The sequence below is a fragment of the Rhipicephalus microplus genome, unplaced genomic scaffold, assembly GCF_043290135.1.
Source record: "Rhipicephalus microplus isolate Deutch F79 unplaced genomic scaffold, USDA_Rmic scaffold_158, whole genome shotgun sequence".
Taxonomy (NCBI): Eukaryota; Metazoa; Arthropoda; class Arachnida; order Ixodida; family Ixodidae; genus Rhipicephalus; species Rhipicephalus microplus.
In genome coordinates this window covers 54,060-62,826 of record NW_027464729.1, presented here as the reverse complement: position 1 = coordinate 62,826, position 8,767 = coordinate 54,060, and the positions used below count along the sequence as shown (strand labels likewise).

At 48.9% G+C, this 8,767-nt stretch overlaps 1 long non-coding RNA gene across 1 annotated transcript; it reads left to right on the top strand.

Annotated features, from left to right (window-relative positions):
* Positions 1-5,125: 5,125 nt before the first annotated feature.
* On the top strand, positions 5,126-5,987 carry LOC142791302 (uncharacterized). Its single transcript, XR_012890150.1, has 2 exons — positions 5,126-5,330; positions 5,453-5,987. It is a non-coding gene; the product is annotated as an uncharacterized LOC142791302 (long non-coding RNA).
* The last annotated feature ends 2,780 nt before the right edge of the window (positions 5,988-8,767 follow it).

Below are 8,767 nucleotides of genomic sequence, written 5' to 3'. Positions count from 1 at the left end.
GTCGTGCTCCACTCTCACCACTGTCAGAACATTTCTTCAGAGCTATCACCCCATAGGAAAAAAGCGCTGCACCACCACCGGTTGGGCTCGAACCTCCAACCTTTCGGTTAACAGCCGATCGCGCTAGCCAATTGCGCCACGAAGACAGTCCTGCTCCACTCTCACCACCATCAGAACATATCTTCAAAGCTATTACCGCAAAGAAAAAAGCAACACACCACTCCCGCGAGGGCTGGAAACTCCAAACTTTCGGTGAACAGCCGATCGCGCTAGCCCATTGCGCCACGGAGGCAGTCTTGCTGCACTCTCAGCATCATCAGAACATATCTTCAAAGCTATCAGCGCAAAGAAAAAAAAGCGCTGCACCACAACGGGTGGGCTCGAACCTCCAACCTTTCGGTTAACAGCCGATCGCACTAGCCCATTGCGCCACGGAGACAGTCGTGCTCCACTCTCACCACCATCAGAACATATCTTCAAAACTATTACCGCAAAAAGAGCAACACACCACTCCCGGGAGGGCTCAAAACTTTAACCTTTCGGTTAACAGCCGATCGCGCTAGCCCATTGCGCCACGGAGGCAGTCTTGCTCCACTCTCACCATCATCAGAACATATCTTCAAAGCTATGAGCGCAAAGAAAAAGAAGCACTGCACTACCACCGGGTGGGCTTGAACCTCCAACCTTTCGGTTAACGGCCGATCGCGCTAGCCAATTGCGCCACGGAGACAGTCTTGCTCCACGCTCACCACCATCAGAACATATCTTCAAAGCTATCAGCGCAAAGAAAAAAGCAACACACCCCACCCGGGAAGGCTCGAACCTTCAACTTTTCGGTTAACAGCCGATCGCGCTAGCCAATGGCGCCACGGGGACAGTCCTGCTCCACTCTGACCACCGTCAGAACATTTCTTCAGAGCTATCACCCCAAAGAAAAAAAAACGCCGCACCACCACCGGTTAGGCTCGAACCTCCAACCTTTCGGTTAACAGCCGATCGCGCTAGCCAATTGCGCCACGAAGACAGTCCTGCTCCACTCTCACCACCATCAGAACATATCTTCAAAACTATTACCGCAAAAAAAGCAACACACCACTCCCGGGAGGGCTCAAAACTTTAACCTTTCTGTTAACAGCCGATCGCGCTAGCCCATTGCGCCGGGGAGGCAGTCTTGCTCCACTCTCACCATCATCAGAACATATCTTCAAAGCTATGAGCGCAAAGAAAAAGAAGCACGGCACTACCACCGGGTGGGCTTGAACCTCCAACCTTTCGGTTAACGGCCGATCGCGCTAGCCAATTGCGCCACGGAGACAATAGTGCTCCACGCTCACCACCATCAGAACATATCTTCAAAGCTATCAGCGCAAAGGAAAAAGCAACACACCCCACCCGGGAAGGCTCGAACCTTCAACTTTTCGGTTAACAGCCGATCGCGCTAGCCAATGGCGCCACGGGGACAGTCCTGCTCCACTCTGACCACCGTCAGAACATTTCTTCAGAGCTATCAGCCCAAAGAAAAAAAAAGCGCCGCACCACCACCGGGTGGGCTCGAACCTCCAACCTTTCGGTTAACGGCCGATCGCGCTAGCCAATTGCCCCACGGAGACAGTCGTGCTCCACTCTCACCACCGTCAGAACATTTCTTCAGAGCTATCACCCCAACGAAAAAAAAGCGCCGCACCACCACCGCTTGGGCTCGAACCTCCAACCTTTCGGTTAACAGCCGATCGCGCTAGCCAATTGCGCCACGAAGACAGTCCTGCTCCCCTCTCACCACCATCAGAACATATCTTCAAAGCTATCAGCGCAAAGAATAAAAAGCGCTGCACCACCAACGGGTGGGCTCGAAACTCCAACCTTTCGGTCAACAGCCGATCGCGCTAGCGCATTGCGCCACGGAGACAGTCTTGCTCCCCTCTCACCACCATCAGAACATATCTTCAAAGCTATCAGCCCAAAGAAAAAAAAGCACCGCACCACCACCGGGTGGGCTCAATCCTCCAACTTTTCGGTTAACAGCCGATCGCGCTAGCCAATTGCGCCACGGAGACAGTCGTGCTCCACTCTCACCACCATCAGAACATATCTTCAAAGCTATCAGCGCAAAGAAAAAAGCAAAACACCACTCCCGGGAGGGCTCGAACCTCAAACTTTTCGGTTAACAGCCGATCGCGCTGGCCAATTGCGCCACGGAGACCGTCCTGCGCCACTCTCACCACAATTAGAACATATCTTCAAAGCTATCAGCCCAAAAAAAAAGCGCCGCACCACCACCGGGTGGGCTCGAACCTCCAACCTTTCGGTTAACAGCAGATCGCGCTAGCCAATTGCGCGACGGAGACAATCGTGCTCCACTCTCACCACCATCAGAACATATCTTCAACTCTATCAGCCCAAAGAAAAAAAAAGCGCCTTACTACCACCGGGTGGGCTCGAACCTCCGACCTTTTGGTTAACAGCCGATCGCGCTAGCCGATTGCGCCATGAAGACAGTCCTGATCCACTCTCACCACCATCAGAACATATCTTCAAAGCTATCAGCCCAAAGAAAAAAAAGCGCCGCACCACCACCGGGTGGGCTCGAACTACCAACTTTTCGGTTAACAGCCGATCACGCTAGCCAATTGCGCCACGGAGACAGTCCTGCTCCACTCTCACCACCATCAGAACATATCTTCAAAGCTATCAGCCCAAAGAAAAAAAAGTGCCGCACCATCACCGGGTGGGCTTGAACTACCAACTTTTCGGTTAACAGCCGATCACGCTAGCCAATTGCGCCACGGAGACAGTCCTGCTTTACTCTCACCACCATCAGAACATATCTTCAAAGCTATCAGCCCAAAGAAAAAAAAGCGCCGCACCACCACCGGGTGGGCTCGAACCTCCAACTTTTCGGTTAACAGCCGATCACGCTAGCCAATTGCGCCACGGAGACAGTCCTGCTTCACTCTCACCACCATCATAACATATCTTCAAAGCTATCAGCCCAAAGAAAAAAAAGCGCCGCACCACCACCGGGTGGGCTCGAAGCTCCAACCTTTCGGTTAACTGCCGATCGCGCTTGCCAATGGCGCCACGGAGACAGTCCTGCTCCACTCTTACCACCATTAGAACATATCTTGAAAGCTATCAGCCCAAAGAAAAAAAAGCGCCGCACCATCAACGCGTGGGCTCGAACCTCCAACTTTCCGGTTAACAGCCGATCACGCTAGCCAATTGCGCCACGGAGACAGTCCTGTTCCACTCTCACCACCATCAGAACATATCTTAAAGCTATCAGCCCACAGAAAAAAAGCGCCACACCACCACCGGCAGAGCTCGAACCTCCAACTTTTTGGTTAACAGCCGATCGCGCTAGCCAATTGCCCCACGGAGACAGTCGTGCTCCACTCTCACCACCGTCAGAATATTTCTTCAGAGCTATCACCCCATAGAAAAAAAAGCGCTGCACCACAACGGGTGGGCTCGAACCTCCAACCTTTCGGTTAACAGCCGATCGCACTAGCCCATTGCGCCACGGAGACAGTCTTGCTCCACTCTCACCAACATCCGAACATATCTTCAAAGCTATCAGCGCAAAGAAAAAAGCAACACACCACTCCCAGGAGGGCTCGAAACTCCAACCTTTCGGTCAACAGCCAATCGCGCTAGCGCATTGCGCCACGGAGACAGTCTTGCTCCCCTCTCACCACCATCAGAACATATCTTCAAAGCTATCAGCCCAAAGAAAAAAAAGCACTGCACCACCACCGGGTGGGCTCGAACCTCCAACTTTTCGGTTAACAGCCGATCGCGCTAGCCAATTGCGCCACGGAGACAGTCGTGCTCCACTCTCACCACCATCAGAACATATCTTCAAAGCTATCAGCGCAAAGAAAAAAGCAAGACACCACTCCCGGGAGGGCTCGAACCTCAAACTTTTCGGTTAACAGCCGATCGCGCTGACCAATTGCGCCACGGAGACAGTCCTGCGCCACTCTCACCACAATTAGACAATTTCTTCAAAGCTATCAGCCCAAAGAAAAAAAAGCGTCGCACCACCACCAGGTGGGCTCGAACCTCCAACCTTTCGGTAACAGCAGATCGCGCTAGCCAATTGCGCCACGGAGACAATCGTGCTCCACTCTCACCACCATCAGAACATATCTTCAAAGCTATCAGCGCAAAAAAAAGCAACACCCCCCCTCCCGGGAGGGCTCGAACCTCCAACTTTTCGGTTAACAGCCGATCGCACTAGCCCATTGCCCCACGGAGACAGTCGTGCTCCACTCTCACCACCGTCAGAACATTTCTTCAGAGCTATCACCCCAAAGAAAAAAAAACGCCGCACCACCACCGGTTGGGCTCGAACCTCCAACCTTTCGGTTAACAGCCGATCGCGCTAGCCAATTGCGCCACGAAGACAGTCCTGCTCCACTCTCACCACCATCAGAACATATCTTCAAAACTATTACCGCAAAAAAAAGCAACACACCACTCCCGGGAGGACTCAAACCTTTAACCTTTCGGTTAACAGCCGATCGCGCTAGCCCAATGCGCCACGGAGGCAGTCTTGCTCCACTCTCACCATCATCAGAACATATCTTCAAAGCTATGAGCGCAAAGAAAAAGAAGCGCTGCACTACCACCGGGTGGGCTTGAACCTCCATCCTTTCGGTTAACGGCCGATCGCGCTAGCCAATTGCGCCACGGAGACAATAGTGCTCCACGCTCACCACCATCAGAACATATCTTCAAAGCTATCAGCGCAAAAAAAAAGCAACACACCCCACCCGGGAAGGCTCGAACCTTCAACTTTTCGGTTTACAGCCGATCGCGCTAGCCAATGGCGCCACGGGGACAGTCCTGCTCCACTCTGACCACCGTCAGAACATTTCTTCAGAGCTATCAGCCCAAAGAAAAAAAAAGCGCCGCACCACCACCGGGTGGGCTCGAACCTCCAACCTTTCGGTTAACGGCCGATCGCGCTAGCCAATTGCCCCACGGAGACAGTCGTGCTCCACTCTCACCACCGTCAGAACATTTCTTCAGAGCTATCACCCCAACGAAAAAAAGCGCCGCACCACCACCGGTTGGGCTCGAACCTCCAACCTTTCGGTTAACACGGGTGGCGGCGGCGGCGGTGAAAGGACGTTCGCCTAATCAGCTCTTTTTGCTTACCCAGACTACCTGAAAACGGTTGCCGTGGCTACGGAATCACATCTTGACGTCACTGAGCCTGCGGAAGTGTTTACGTGTTTCCGGCGTCGACATCGTACCTGGACACACGGGTGGCGGCGGCGGCGGTGAAAGGACGTTCGCCTAATCAGCTCTTTTTGCTTACCCAGGTTGGTGTCCTGCATTTCGGCGGCCGGTGCTTTAGGGTTCCTGCCTTGTTGGAATCGTTGCGCTGGAGCCATTTATCAAAGCGGCGCTCCTTTACAACGTTCAAATTTCCTCCATTTATTAGACTACCTGAAAACGGTTGCCGTGGCTACGGAATCACATCTTGACGTCACTGAGCCTGCGGAAGTGTTTACGTGTTTCCGGCGTCGACATCGTACCTGGACACACGGGTGGCGGCGGCGGCGGTGAAAGGACGTTCGTCTAATCAGCTCTTTTTGCTTACCCAGGTTGGTAAATTCGCTTATTTCTCAATACCGCCTTACCGCCGCCGCCGTTGCCACCGTGTTTCAGTGCTTTGCTGAGTTCTCTGTGCATAATGTGCCTTTTTCCTAATTGAATGCTCCCGAATTGAGTGCGAACTGAGTGCTACTGTGAATGCCTGGACAACGTACCATGACAAGCACGTGCCAGTCTTGTGATGAGCCCCTCCCCTGTGATGGGCGTGTCCTGAAGTGCAACGAATGTGAGTCCTCTTACCATGTTGGCAGTTGTTCTGGCTGGTCGGAGACGACATTTAAGACTAAAGGAGAGAGCGGTCGCAGGGCATGGCGATGTGCTGCTTGCCGTTCATCTAAAGCGAAAAGTGGGGAGAAAACTAGCGTGGACTCTGAGTTAACCATTTGCCTGGCAGATATAACTAGGAGGCTTGATGCTTTAGCAGGGCTGCCGGCTCAGGTTGGTGAGATTAAGGTCTCAATCCAGCTGTTGTCACAAAAGTACGATGACATCTTGAACTGTCAAGCTAAGCAGGAAAAGGACATTAGTAGCTTAAACAGGCGCGTTGGGAAATTAGAGGCGGACTGCACCTCAAGTGATATTCAACAACTGAAAGCTACGGTGAATGATCTCGAGTTTCGTAGTCGGAGACTAAACATAGAAGTTCACGGCATCCGGGTTACGCCAGACGAGAATTTGCTGTGTAAGTTGAATGATGTGGCCAAGATTGCTAACCTGCCAGAGCTGACTGGGAATGACATCGCCGCTATCCACAGACTTCCGGCAAAGTCAAACAAAACACCCGGAATTATAGTTCGATTTGCCCAGCAATCAATTCGTGATAAGTGGCTAGGAAGGCGGAAAGCCCTAAGAGATGCTTCGAATGTTTCGATCACTGAAAACATGACCCAGCAAAACAGAGAGCTGCTGCGCAACGCAAAAGACTGGGCACAGAACAATGGCTATCGTTTTTCATGGCACTGCAACGGCAAGATTCTCGTTAGGAAAAGAGAGGGTGATAGCGCGGTTGTCATTCGTCGTTTGGGTGACCTTGATAAGCTGTGATACTGTTACCCCGCATTGCATTGTTTACTTCCTGATATTCTTTTGATACTCGTCTTAACATGTTTCCCTTAACCGCACCTATAGACCTTATTAATCTTAAAAACTTGTATGACACTTGTTGTGAAAAAAGCCTCAGTTGCGTTCATTTCAACCTTAGATCGGGAAAGAATAAACAGGATGAGCTCGAATATTTTTTTAGTGAAGCACAAGTAAATTTTGACGTTGTGATGTTTTCGGAAACGTGGTTTGCTTCGGAAGATGATGTATTTACGTTTCCAACTTATAAATCATACTACATGAACCGCACAGGCAAAAGGGGTGGTGGCGTAGCTATGCTAATCTCAAGTAAAATAGACTGTGAATTGATGTCTGAATTCTCCTGCATTTCTCCTCTATATGAAATACTCACTGTTAGATGTGGTACATCAGTGTTTTGTGTATGTTACCGCCCTCCATCAAATAATGTCCGTTTGTTTTTTTCTTTTTTAGACTCACTGTTAGAATTTGTGAGTGAAAAAAAATATGCCTTGATTTTAGGTGGTGACCTCAACATCAACATGTTAGCTGAGAGCAGTGTTAAATTAGAACTTGAATCAATGTTAAGCTCGCATTATTGTCAAAATGTTATAACGGCTCCTACGCGAATCACTTCACAGTCATCAACACTCTTAGATCTTTTTATAACAAACTTTGATACTTCCCTTGTTACGGCTGGCACTTTGATTCACAATATTAGTGACCACATGCCTATATTTATGTCTGTTAACCAACTCAATAACGTACCCAAACAAGTGCGTGCAGAATTTTCCTATAGACTTATAAATCCTGAAACACTAACCCTCTTTAGAGAGCGCTTAGGCAGAACCGACTGGAGCAATGTGTTCGCAGCGAGTGCCGCCAATTTGGCATACGATTTATTTATGAACAAGTTCACCGAAATATACCTTCAATGTTTTCCCCTAAAGTCATTTAAAACATTTAAAAAAAGTCGGAAACCTTGGGTAAATAAAGAATGCCTTAAGCTTATAAGAAAGCGGGACCAATTGTTCAAGGCATTTATTGTGAGCAAGTCCCCTGAAGCCCTCAAAGCATTTAAAAAGCACCGAAACTTTGTCACCAAACGCCTTCGTGATGAAAAGAAACTATATTATTCGAACCTGTTTAACTCAACGCAAGGGCGTACAGAAAACGTTTGGAAGGCAATTAACAGTACGCTTAATAATCCACCGGAGGAATTAACCAAAATTGTGAAAGATGGTACAGAAATTCAAGGGCCTGATTTAGCTGATGCATTTAACGACTTCTTTTTGTCAGTTGGCGGCCCTACAACCAGTAGTACTTCTTTAAAATATATGAATATTCGAAATAACCAAACAATATTTCTAGAACCAATTTCAGAGAGTGAATTAGTAGCGACATTTTTGACACTCAGTAATAGCAAAGCCACTGACGCGGACAATATTCAGATGAAACCTGTTAAGTATGTTATTGACATACTAGCACCCTGTCTTGCCTACATTTTTAACATATGTTTGTCCACAGGACATTTCCCGCGAAACATGCAGATAGCAAAAGTGACAGTTATCTATAAAAAGGGTCCCAGAAATGACATGTCCAACTACCGCCCTATATCGATTCTACCTGTATTCTCTAAGGGTCTGGAAAAAATAATTTTGAAACGTTTGAACTCTTTTACTGACAAGTTCAACTTGATTACTTCAGCGCAGTATGGCTTCCGGAAAAATAAATCTACTGAGCTCGCGCTACTGGCACAAAAAGAATACATTCTAGAGAATTTTGAATCCCGAAATATGGTACTCGGTCTTTTTCTTGATTTCTCAAAAGCCTTTGACCTCATTAATCATAAAATTCTCCTACAAAAGTTGGACCATGACGGTATAAGAGGCGTTGCACACAAATTAATCACTTCATACTTGCAACACCGAACTCAATTCGTCGTAATTCAAGGCAAACATTCCGCAACAAAATCCATTAAAACAGGCGTCCCGCAGGGAAGCATTTCGGGACCGTTTCTCTTTATACTTTACGTTAATGAGATAGTTCGTATTGATGAATCTGCCCATTACATTATATATGC